General features: G+C 39.3%; 1 protein-coding gene across 3 annotated transcripts in view; it reads left to right on the top strand.

Moving 5' to 3' along the window:
- The window catches only part of PANK1 (pantothenate kinase 1), a 120351-nt gene that overhangs the window by 9625 nt on the left and 97620 nt on the right, over positions 1-13106 (top strand). The window lies entirely within an intron of this gene.

Genomic DNA, 13106 nt, shown 5'->3' with positions numbered 1-13106 from the left:
CTTCATCCAAGAATGGAAACATTTTGCAAATCAGAGGATAGAAAATGTTACGCTACATCAAATTAAATTGCATGTTGATAAAATATGAACACATCTAGTTAGCCCTTATTAATCAAAGAAATATAATATTTTTATCTGCTGCTAACTATCCCCTCAGCTCCGTGTGCCATAAGCACCACACAAACAATAATTTAATCTCCCTTGTGAGCAAAGATTGATTTTTAACCCTCTTCGTATAATTTCAGCTACTATTATAAGACCTTGAACATAGCTGAATACATAAAATTGGTATTCTGTTTTGTAAAGAAAGCTGTTATTAGCCTGATGAATGTGAATTGATTCCTGTGGCCTTGTCTTCTTTGTTTTGTTTTTTTGTAATGTTTGTTCATTTAAAATATAAGATGTGTTGCTTTTCTCTCATTATAAAAGGCATACATCATTCTTGTAGAAAACATGGAAAATACAATTTATAAAGAAGAAAATAAACTCATCCCTAATGTGACAACCAGTGATACAATCACTCTTAACATTTGTTTACTTTCAAAGCTATCTATTGCATTAAAGTGTAAGCCTTATGGGGGCAGAAACCATGTCCATGCATTCCTGTTCTCCACCCTGTCCTTGCTATCTTACCGTAGTAGGCATATAACACATTTAAAGGAAACACACATTCACACACTTAGGGACCAAACTATATTCACAGGATTTTTGGCCACATTACTTTTAGTGAACACTATATTGTGAGAATTTTTCCGTATGAATTCTATTTGATTTGACAAAGCCAGATTTTCTACACTGCATTCAGCTTATCCTCTTTTCTTCTGGGACTTTCTACTCACAGGCCCAAGGGTAAGCATTATTCTGCAGTCCCTCTGCCAGAGTACCTACCTTCTTTATTGTTCTCACCATTTTTCCATCATAGTTGCCCCTCTTATTTCCCATTAGCTCATGCTGCAGCTTTCTGCTAGCTACTCTTACCAGGTATAAGAAACCTTCACCATCATGTAAACTCATATACAACCTGACTGGTGATTGGCTCCCATTCTCTACTCAACATATTTCTTCAATTGGGGTGAGCTAAATTTGCACAGGAGAGGCTTGACATGGAAGGTAGAGAGAATCCCAGACAGGATGGAACAGCAACTTCATCTTGTTAAGTAGGAATGTGGAGGGTAGGTCCTGCGTCCACAATATTATCCATTCCATTATCTTAGGATCAGTCATAGAAACAAGTCCCATTCAATTGGAAGATGCCTGGAATCACTATGCTGACCTGGAAATCTCAGCTACACACATGATTAACAGTCTGTCCCACCGATACCTAAACTAAAATGAAGAACCGGCCACCAGATGATACGAAACCTTATATCATGAGCCAAAATCTAGGAACTGGCCTCATGTCATTGAATTTTTGAACATCATTGACCATGTTATGTCAGGCTTTTTCTGTAACTTGTGCAAAATCTAACAATGGATAATGTTCTCCCTCCTCTCCCAACTAATATGGTTTACATTAGCTGTTCATTTGTTTAACCTAGGGATAGGAGTCATCTACAGTGTGAATTCCAGTTGCTTAGTAGTGGCTGCCTGAAATGCATGTCTGCAAATTTGAAGCTATGTTTTTGCTTAGTCAGTGTGTAGTGGTCATGTGTTGATATCTGCCATTGGTACAGAAAGTAGAAATGGCATAGCATATGCCATCTGTCACTTATGGGGGCCTTAAATTTTCCTATTTACATTTGGTTCAGACCTTTTGCTTTGCTCAGCTAGTGTAATTTATAAGTCATCTCACAATCTCATATTCTTATTCTGCATTATATTGCTCTAGCCATGGACAGGGACCCCTTTTCCTTGACATACATACAAGCCATTTGTGTGTATGTTGGTCACAATTAAAAGGCTATAGTGATGGAAAGAGTACTTTCACATAAACCAGACATTTAACTTTGGACACTCCTGTCTTTAAAAGTCTTTCAAATGAACCCTCTGATATTGAATTGGAATCTGATGTATTAGTATGAACTCATAATTTTTATTATTTTAGGGCCAGAGTCTCACTGTGTCACCCAGGCTGGAGTGCAAGTGGCATGATGATAGCTCACTGCAGCCTCAAATTACTGGGCTCAAGCGAGCCTACCACCTCAGCCTCCCAAATAGCTGGTACTACAGGTGTGTGCCACCATGCCAGGTGAATTTTTTGTATTTTTTTATAGAGACAGGTTCTCACTATGTACCCAGGCTGTTCTCAAACTCTTGGCCTTGAGAGATCCTCCCACTTCAGCCTCCCAAAATTCTCGGATTACCGGCATAAGCCACTGTACCTGGCAACTCATCATTTTTAGTACATATACATGGTTAGATACAGAAATATAGAAGTGTATACACACAAGGATATGTACACAGGTCAGTGTATACTAACAGGGGTTAGTATACATGCAAATATGCCCAGTGATAGGGCCTAAAAGCAATGATACTCCAGTAATAATGAGCATGCCTAGTACCCAGATTTGATTTTTAAATACCATTCTTAAATAAAAGGAACTAGGGTTCCTTCAAGAACTTGTTGGTCCTAGGCAGGTCAGGGAAATTACAAAATGAGCCTGTACTATCTCATGGTGCCAGAAAGTAAGGAAATGCTTTAAAATAAAGTAAGATGTGTCAAAGGTACATAGGCATCAACCTAAAGAATCTCCAAAAGACCAAAGCTGGAACAATTTGAACAACAAGCTAAATAATAACCATATTAACCATAGTGGATTATAACCCACGTGGTAAAATAAATATTCCTGTGACGATATATTGAAGTAATTGATTAAATAAAGAAGTAGGGGAGAAGAGACAGCTCTTCCTTAGAGTAGAATTCTGTGGTGGCTAAAGCAGCTCCATCTTGGATGATGCTCTGCCATGTTGGCTTCTGATTAACCCCTGTTCTGGGAAGGCCACCAAGATTTCTAGTTTATCTGTTGCTTTTTGTGTAAGAGCAGGCACTTACCTTAAATCCTGACCTTAGGCTAAACAACCTTGATGTTATCATACTTCAATTACCCTACACATCCTTTCTGAACTACCCCTCCTTTATGGTGTATAAGACCTGGGTCTTGGGGGTAATGGCGTGGGGACCTACCGTCTCGTCTTGTGCCCATCTGAGACACAGACATGGCTTCTGTTCATTTAATGTTTCTAAGAAACTGGATGTTTTATTAACTGTTTCTTTCTAAGAAGAAACTGGATTTGTCAGCATCTTTGGCCTCTCAGCTTCCTCGGACTTGGGGGCAGGTTTGCCCAGACCTGGCCACTGCAGAAAAAAATCTAACTAATAAAGGTAGAAGGATAGAGAGAAATAGAAAATGACCACTAGGCAGACACCACAATGATAATTATAGCAGAAAGGATATATAGATGGATGCTAAAATCTGAGTGAAAGTTTGAGTTGAAACAGACTGCATAGTCTCTAAGCATTTTCTCCAGACATTTATTAACTATCCAGAGAAAAATAAGAACATTACAATGGAGAAACTCAGCAAAAACCTCCTTAATCAAGTGGTAGGTCAACATCACTAGTAATACAAGAATCATGAATCGCATTATATGATGCACACATCCCATTACATGAGAACGCAGTATCATTTCTGTGGCATTCTTGTCAAAAATGCATAACCTCAGTCCAATCAGAAGAAAACTTGTCGGGCACAGATGTGCATGCCTGTAATCCAGTACTTTGGGAGGCTGAGGCAGGAGGATCACTTGAGGCCAGGAATTTGAGACCAGCCTGGGTAATGTGGCAAGACCTCATCTCTACTAAAAATAAAAATAACTAGCAGGGAGTGATAATGCATTCCTGTAGTCCCAGCTACTCAGGAGGCTGAAGTGGGAGGATCACTTGAGCCCAGGAGTTCGAGGTTACAATGAACTATAATCACATCACTGCACCTATCCTGGGCGACAGAGCAAGACCCTGTCTCTAAAAAATAAAGAAAAGGAAAGAAAATACAATTTGAGGGATGTTCAACAAAATAACTGATCAGTACTCTTCAGATGTATCAAGGTCGTGAAAGAGCAGGAAGGACTAAGAAGCTGTTACAGTCTACAGAAGACTGAGAAGAAATAACTAAATGCAATGTAGGATTCTGGAACAGAAAAGGGACACTGGTGGAAAAACCGACAAAATTCAAATAAGGGCTTATAGTATAATAAGTAATATTATACCACTGTGTATTTCCTGGTTCTAATAATAGTACTGTGGTTATGTAACATGCTAACATTTAGGGGAGCTGTGTGCAGGGTGTATGGAAACCCACTAAACTATTTTTGCATCTTTTTCATAAACTTAAAGATTGTTCACAGTAAAAAATTAAATGATGTTTTGAAAATAAAGAGCCCTTCAGCCACCCCATCTGAAGGGAATGCCTCCTTCCAAGCCACTGTTTTCTACAGGTTCAGGCTCCAGCCGTGATATGCAAGCCCATCTCACTCCACACCTCTCATCCTCCAGCCTTCCCTAGGGTCATCCTTCTCAATTTATTAGCAGAATGACTTGTCTCTCCACCACTAACTAACAAAGGCCAACCTTTGTACGTCAAAAACTCATTAATATGTTGAAACACGGGATGGTGTAGTCCAGGTCTTTCCTTTAGCAGCCCAGAGGAACCAGCAGAGGCTTCATAATTTTAGGCTTTCCTTTCTCCATTTCCCAGGCCCTGAGAAGAGAAGATCAGAATAAAGATTGGTTTCCTCATTGATGTGAATTTTGTCACAACCGCCATCTTTGGAATTCAGATGTTACTATGGTCAGTTTGGGTTTAAATAACACTTCTGTTTTCTCTATGTTATACTCCTAAGGTTGTTAGGATCCTATGAGCCTATTTAATTGTTTTCTTTAAATGATGGCATATCTAAAAATTATCTTTATACTTTGAGAATATTGTTGGATTATCTTAAAAGCCTCCATTCCTTTGTTAAGTAATCCATTTTTGTTTTACTTTGTTTTCTTTTCAGAAGTATTAAGATATTTCTCTTTAGTTTTCTGAAACTTTACCATGAACTGTCAAGGTATGATCTGGAGTCTTTCAGTTTGTGTTTGTATTTATTTTAAATAGCTCATGGGCCCTTTCACTGGCAGTTTTATTTCTTTGATTGATAATAAGATATTTTAAGGCTGGGCACAGTGGCTCACACCTGTAATCCCAGCAGTTTGGGAGGCCGAGGCGGGCGGATCATGCGGTCAGGAGTTGGTGACCAGCCTGGCCAACATGGTGAAACCCTGTCTCTACTAAAAATATAAAAATTAGCTGGGCATGGTGGTGCGTGCCTATAATCCCAGCTACTGGAGAGTGGGGCAGAAGAATGGCTTGAACCCAGGAGGCGGAGGTTGCAGTGAGCCGAGATTGTGCCACTGCACTCCAGCCTGGGTGACAAGTAAGACTCTGTGTCAAAAAAAAAAAAGTATTTTATTCTGTTATTCTTCGTATATTCCCTCTCTTGTCCATTCCCACCATTCTCTCCTTCTGGAACTCCTCTGCAATTTTCCTCAAATTTGTGGTGATTCTTGGTTGCATCCTTAGGTTTACATTTTTAGTACCTGCTGATCTGCCTGTCTGTCTGTCTGTGAGTGCTTATCTGTGTATTGTGTTCTGCTTCCTGTGGTTACAGAGGCAAGGTAGGACATACCACCAAGCTAAGGGGGTCATCAGCTCATCTTCTGGGCATGGGAACCCCCACTTTCTTTTGGTGGTATATGCCCACTGACTACTCCCGGCTTGTAATACACAAGTGTTCTCATTCACCGGGTATTGCTTTTGCTGCTTGCTGCATAGCACAAGTGGAAGGATGAAGGGAGGAACAGCCTAATTGTTCCTACTATTGTAACATTACAAAAATCACACTGAATATTGATTCGGGACTGCCTCTTGGTCCCCATATCTGCTTTGCCCAAGCTTGGAAAGGAAGAAGCCTGGGCAAATATGTATTTGTTTATATTATCAACTTGATCCAATACTTCTGTAGAAGTGTTCAAACATTTTTAACAGATACACTACTTTTCAAACAAAATGTTATGTAGAGGATCAATATATTAGGTAAGAGCAAAACTGATCTGCTTGAAGCAGAGGAGGCAGCCCTGAACGTGAACCGCTGGTCTCCCCTCTGTTCACTGCAGCTCCTGAGACCCTCCATGGAATCCTAGAACTCTGCAGGGCAGTTTAAAAACCACTGATAGGTTCTTAAGAAGTGGTAGTTATCATTATTATTACTATGAAAATGTTGCCCCTCATCCTTCCCTAGCCCAAGGCCAGCTATAAGCCCCGATACCAGCTTCTGCCGTTTGTCCTGCCAGTCCCATCTTGCAGAGAGAATGATAGAAAAGCCTGGGCACAGTGGCTCATGCCTGTAATCCCAACACTTTGGGAGGCCAAGGCAGGTGGATCACTTGAGGTCAGGAGTTCAAGACCAGCCTGGCCAACATGGTGAGACCCCGTCTCTACTAAAAATACAAAAATTAGTCGGGCGAGGTGGCGGGCACCTGTAATCCCAGCTACTCTGGAGGATGGAGCACCAGAAACGCTTAAACCCAGGAGGCAGAGGTTGCAGTGAGCTGAGATCGTGCCACTGCACTCTTGCGTGGGCAACAGAGCGAGACTCTGTCTCTCAAAAAAAAAAAAAGAATAAACACCTGAGCTTCCACTAAATATGCCTAAGCACCATCCCAGGAACTTAACATGCTACCTCACTTAAGCCTCACAATGACCTATGAGGCAAGTGTTTTTATCTACAGGATAAGATGAAAAAATAGAGGCTCAAACAAGCATAGCAGGAATACATACAAATTCAAATGTGTAAGAAATGTACAGATATTTTATTTTCTTAAGTTTAATTAAAATCAACTACTAGCATGATTACATTGGAATGGCAGGAAATGACATCTCAGCCATTTGAGGGCTTCCCTCACAAGATGACTCAGGATTCTAGGATCTTGCCCAATGTGCCAAAGCATGGAGAATGCCTGTCCTGTCATCTGTCTTCCGTCTGCATGAGTATCTGCGGGATGTCCAGAAAAGCTTACTCTAGATGGGGCTGCTCCATGGCTTCTGTCTGACCTACAATGCCAAAAATATTTGAGAGGTTAGGAGAACACAGTATCTCAAGCTATACCTCAACACATAGCCCTCCTGTCTGAGCTTTCTCTTCTGGCCACTATACCAAGGGTATTCAAGATCACAGGAATCCTGTCATCCTCACACACCCCCTTTTTAGTGATAGGGAGGTATTTGTCTCATCCTTCTTGTTGCTCTCAACGTGTCTTTCTCCTCTTCTGGGAACACCTAGCAGAATCTAGAAGAGTTTGAACCATTACATAATAAAAGCTTCTCCATGATAACTTGTGCTTTCCTTGTGCAAAAAAACCTTGGGGGAAGAAAATACCAAGAGTCTCGCTTAGAAAAAAGATAGTGAGCACAGGATATGGAGAATATGAAGAATTATTTATCTCAATACACCTTCCTGCCACAAAAATTAATCCAATGCCCCCACAGTAGTATGAGGCAGAACTAAAATTCAAAATCACTCCTTCAGTTATGCACACCACCTAAATAGAAAACTCATGTGAAGGTTGAGCTCCAGCTGTCACTGGGCAGGTGCTCCTAGACAGGGAAAAGCAGCAGCTGCAGATTCTAGCTGAGAGCTGCCCTGTGACCACTCTGATTGAGATCACAGTTGGGCAAGATACACACACTTGAGTCTTAGGGTTTGCAATTCAAACCTAGAGCTGTCTCATCTACAGCAGGACATTCAATCATCTTACACGAGATAAATGCAGTGTTTCCGAAGGACAGAATCTAAATTATTCTGATCTTGGAATTTCCACATAGTTCATGGTTATGTAAAGATGTGCTTGCCAGAAGCAGAATGACAGCACTATTTTAAAGAGCACTTAAATGGAAGAAGTTTAGGCACCTTCTCAAATTGTAATATTAATACTTGCACAGGGGTTAGGGGCACCAACCCCCTACACAGTCAAAAATCCACACAAAACTTTTGACTCCCCCAAAATTTAACTACTAATAGCCTACTGTTGACTGCCTTACTGATAACATAAACACTTGATTAATACATATCTTGTATGTTGTATATATACAAACATACAAAATATATACTGTATTCTTAAAATAAAGTAAGCTAGAGAAAATAAAATATTAAGAAAATCACAAGGAAGAAATATATTTACTATTTATTAAGTGGAACTGGATCATCATAAAGGTCTTCACCTTCATTATCTTTACACCAAGTAGGCTGAAGAGGAGGAGGAGGAGGAGGAGAGGTTGGTCTTGCTGTCCCAGGGGCAGCAGAGATGGAATAAAATCCACATATAAGTGGACCCAAACAATTCAAACTCATGTTGTTTAAGCGTCTACTGTATATCCCTTTGAACAATAATTTTCATATTTCCAGGTAGAAGACTTATTTTAATACTGTTTCAAACAATCAAGAAGCTCATTTTGTTCTAAATTAACTTTTTTGCAGTATAATATGAATTTGTTCTTACTCAGAAACAAAATTTTAAATAGCAAAGGAGTCAAGTCATTGAGAAAACAGAGCCACTTAATTTTAAATCTGTCTTTATTTTTGTTTACAGTAGTATTTTTATATTGACCTCAACTAATAAAAACACGTTAAAAATAAAAAATGCAGGATGGAGGAGGTGATGTGGATCCTCTCAACAGCCAAAAGAGAAGTAATAAAGTTGAGGTTTTCATAAGTGAGCCTTTGGACCCACAGTATTTTGTTTACCCCAGTCCATTTTTTTCTCTCAGTAAACATTTTAGATGTGTTACGGGGTATGACAAAAAACAAAGCAAAGGTAGAAAGAATAACTCTCCAAAGATACACCACCCAAAGTCTACCACTGTTAATATTTTGATCTATTAAATATATTTCTTTTGGAGTCTTTTCCTACTTTTTTTTTTTTTTTTTTTTTTTTTTTTGTCTTTTTGAGACAGAGTCTCGCTCTGTCACCAAGGCTGGAGTGCAGTGGTGCAATCTCAACTCACTGCAACCTCCACCTCCTGGGTTCAAGCGATTCTCCTGCCTCAGCCTCCCAAGTAGCTAGTATTACTAATTTTTTGTATTTTTAGTAGAGAAGGGGTTTCACCGTGTTAGCCAGGATGGTCTTGATCTCCTGACCTCATGGTCTGCCAGCCTCGGCCTCCCAAAGTGCTGGGATTACAGGTGTAAGCCACCGCATTGGTCCCTCCTATATATATTTTCAAATATTGACTATTGTTAATATTGTCTGTTTCCTTTTTTCTTCTTCTTTTTTAAGATGAAGTCTCCCTCTGTTGCCCAGGCCAGAGTGCAGTGGCATGATCTCAGCTCACTGCAACCTCTGCCTCCCAGGTTCAAGTGATTCTCATGCCTCAGCCTCCCCAGTAGCTGAGATGACAGGTGGGCACCACCATGCCTGGCTAATTTTTGTATTTTTAGTAGAGACAGCGTTTCACCATGTTGGTCAGGCTGGTCTGGAACTCCTGACCTTAGGTGATCCACCCACCTTGACCTCCCAAAGTACGAGATTATAGGCATTAGCCATGGCACCCGGCCTGTTTCTTTTATAGTCATGTTCAAACAGTATTTATGTAGTATTCTGTTTCTTCCTTTTTACTTATTTCCCCCATTTAATAAATAGACTCTTCATGATCCTTTTTAATGGGTAATAATCGTTCATGTGGCTACATTATTTACTTAACCAGTTCCCTATTGTTGTATACAGAAAGAATTGTCTTCCAGAAAATTCATTCCTGTGCTTTGCCTCTCAAATTAGCATTGGTGTATGTGGCTAAGTGCCAGGAGTTTCTGGATACAAGATAATAAGTATCTTCTTGCTGGGCGCAGTGGCTCACGCCTGTAATCCCAGCACTTTGGGAGGCCGAGGCAGGCGGATCACGAGGTCAGGAGATCAAGACCATCCTGGCTAATACAGTGAAACCCTGTCTCTACTAAAAATACAAAAAATTAGCCAGGCGTGGTGGCGGGAGCCTGTAGTCCCAGTTACTTGGGAGGCTGAGGCAGGAGAATGGCAGGAACCCGGGAGGCGGAGCTTGCAGTAAGCCGAGATCACGCCACTGCACTCCAGCCTGGGTGACAGAGCGAAACTCCGTCTCAAAAAATAAATAAATAAATATCTTCTCAGGCTCACAAATTTTTCACAAAATTGGAAGCAGAGATTCATCTAAAATAGACCCAATTCTGATATATTATGAAATAGAATTAGAAATGTGTATGAATTTTTATGATAAACCAGGAAAATAATTTTAAAAATTAAATGTGGTTGAAAACTATTTTGTGGATATATTTGTGAATTATAGATACAACCTGTGTGGAGAGAACTGTGTAGGGTCTTTTGTGATACTTAATTTTACATCTTTTGTAGGTATACAAAAGAAAGCAGTGTCTGTATGATTACATAAGAAAACAAACAAAACCTTGCCTTGCTTTCACTGAAGGATTCTAGAACTGTGTACCTTCACTCCTGCTCTATTTTGTCTATCCTTCAATTGTATTTTAGATAATAAAACAAGAAACTCTTTCTTGTTCAATATTTTGGCATTGTTTTCCTTATTTTTTCTCTTTTTGCATTATTTGAAATGAGTTTTATTCCTTTTCTGTATCGTTTTCTTTTTTATTGGAAACATTTTTTAGGTTTAAAATTGATTTATAAAGGGGCTTTTATAACTTCTTTTTCCATATTAAAATTTCATTGTGATTAAGAAGACACAACATAAAATTTACCACCTTAACCATTTTTAAGTGTACAGTTCAGTAGTGTTAAGCACATACACATCATTGTAGAACAGATCTCCAGAACTTTTTCATCTTGCAAATCCATTATACCCATGAAATAATAAGTCTCCACTTCCACTTCTCCACCTACCAGCCACTTCCCTGGCTGGCCTCTGGTAATAACCATTCTACTTTCTGCTTCTGTGAGTGTACTTCATATAAATGGACTCACAATGATTGTCTTCTTAAATCACTTAGCTTAATTCACTTAGCAAAATTACCTCTGGACTCATCCATGTTGTAGCACATGACAAGATTTCCTTCTGTTTTATAATATTCCACTGTGTGTATCTTCCACATTTTTCTATCCATTCACCTGTTGTACAGTTGGGCTGCTTCCACCTCTTCACTGTCATGAATAATGCTGTTATGAACATGAGTGTGGAAATATCTCTGAAATTCTGCTTTTAATTATTTTGGATATATATTCGGAGATGGAATTACTCAATCATATGGTGGTTCTATTTTTAATTTTTTGAGGAAACTACATACCGTTTCCCACAGTGGTATAACCCTTTTTTAAAAAGAGAGATATCAAAGGAATAATTCTGCTGGTAGAGGGTTCTGTTGGACCAACACTCCAGATTGACAGGGGTGGGAATTCACTTCCTCAGCTTCCATTGCTCTCATTCCTTTCCCTGACAAAGCCCTGGTTTTCTTTAGGTGTCCACTATTCCTTCACAAGGCCCGTGACTCAAAAGAATTTAACCTCATCGCCAGCTTTAGGAATGTATCTTGCTTACTCTTAACCACTCATGGTAATCCCACCACCTTACCAGTGACTGGTTTTGAAACTCAGACTTCATTTATTTCATATTTGAGTTTCCCCTGGGCAGTGTTATTGGTAGAGGCGTGGGCATGTGACTTAAGTTGACCCAGTCAGACTGAAGGGAAAGGTTTCTGTAGTATGGTTAGGTAAAAGGTTTTTTCTTCTGTAGTATATGAACAAAGAAACGTGTGTACCTATTTGCTGCTGAAAGCCCTTGCTTACCAGTTAGGGCCTTAATGTGGAGACAAACCTGATACACCCAAGAGAATATCAAAGAAATGGAATGGAGCCCTTATAGCATTGGGCCTGGAACCCTTCTGAGCTCTGGATGGTCTGTTAGTAAACTTCATTGTTTAAGCTAGTTTGAGCTGAGTTTTCTGTTACTTGCAGCCCAAAGCATCCTACCTGATATAATTCTCCCCTGCTGTTCAGGACACTTGGGGGAAAGTTTTAGAATTATTTATATTACAACTCTGAGGTCTAACAATAGCTACTGCTGCATTTCCTCTTTACATATTGGCTGGTCAATGTTGTCTTTCAACAGCCAACCTGGGGATGTAACTCCTCAGGATATTTTAAAATCCTGAGAGAAGGTTTCCATTCCGTTGCTGAAGGAGGGATGAGGAAATTTCTTCTTGCCAGGAGATAGTATGTGACTAGATCTAATCTAGAGGAGTAGAGGTTGTACCTTGGTGGTGGCTTTGGAAGGGATAGAATGCAGGGCCACTGCTAGCCCATACAATTCTTTTATGTAAATTTTTTAAAGCTTCTTCCCAAGACATTACTTTCACATGACAGCAAACTGTCATAATATATTAATTTTATTAGAACAAAACATTTTTCTTTCATTTTCCAGAAACTTTGCATAATGAACATACAAATGTATGCTATCTAGGGTGTAAATAGCTCTCTCTCAGATCTGCCACCATTGAACATGGCACCCTATTAGAGGGAGATAGAACACAAAATGCAGAGCAGATGAGAAAGCTGCTGGAGATACACTTAGAGTCCATTTACTTTTAGTTCAGACATAATTTTAATAAGTAAACAAGTCAACTAGGAGATAAGTTTTTTTAACTTTTTATTTTGAAATAATTTCAGACTTACAAAAAAGATGCAAAAAAACCCATCAGCAAAGAAAGCATAAAACAGTTATCATATATTTTTCACCCTACGTAATAGTACAATTATAAAAACCAGGAAGTTAACTTCGATATCACACTATTAACTAATATACAGGCTTACTAAAATTTTGCTAATTGTCACACTAGTGTTCTTTTTATGGACCTAGATCCAATCCAGGATTATGTATTGCACTTAGTGGTCACATTTTCTTAGTCTCTTTCTAAGACATTCCCTCATTTATTCTTTGCCTTTCATGACACTGACCCTTGAAGACAGACCTAACTAGTTGTTTTGTAGAATGTCCCTTAAGGTGGGTGTGTCTGGTGTCCTCACAATTAAATTCAGGTTACACATTTTCTATAAGAATACCATGTTAAGTGAT

The sequence above is a fragment of the Pan troglodytes genome, chromosome 8 (genome assembly GCF_028858775.2).
Source record: "Pan troglodytes isolate AG18354 chromosome 8, NHGRI_mPanTro3-v2.0_pri, whole genome shotgun sequence".
NCBI lineage: Eukaryota > Metazoa > Chordata > Mammalia > Primates > Hominidae > Pan > Pan troglodytes.
Note: the sequence above shows the minus strand (reverse complement) of the source record. Positions and strands in the feature narration are given on the sequence as shown.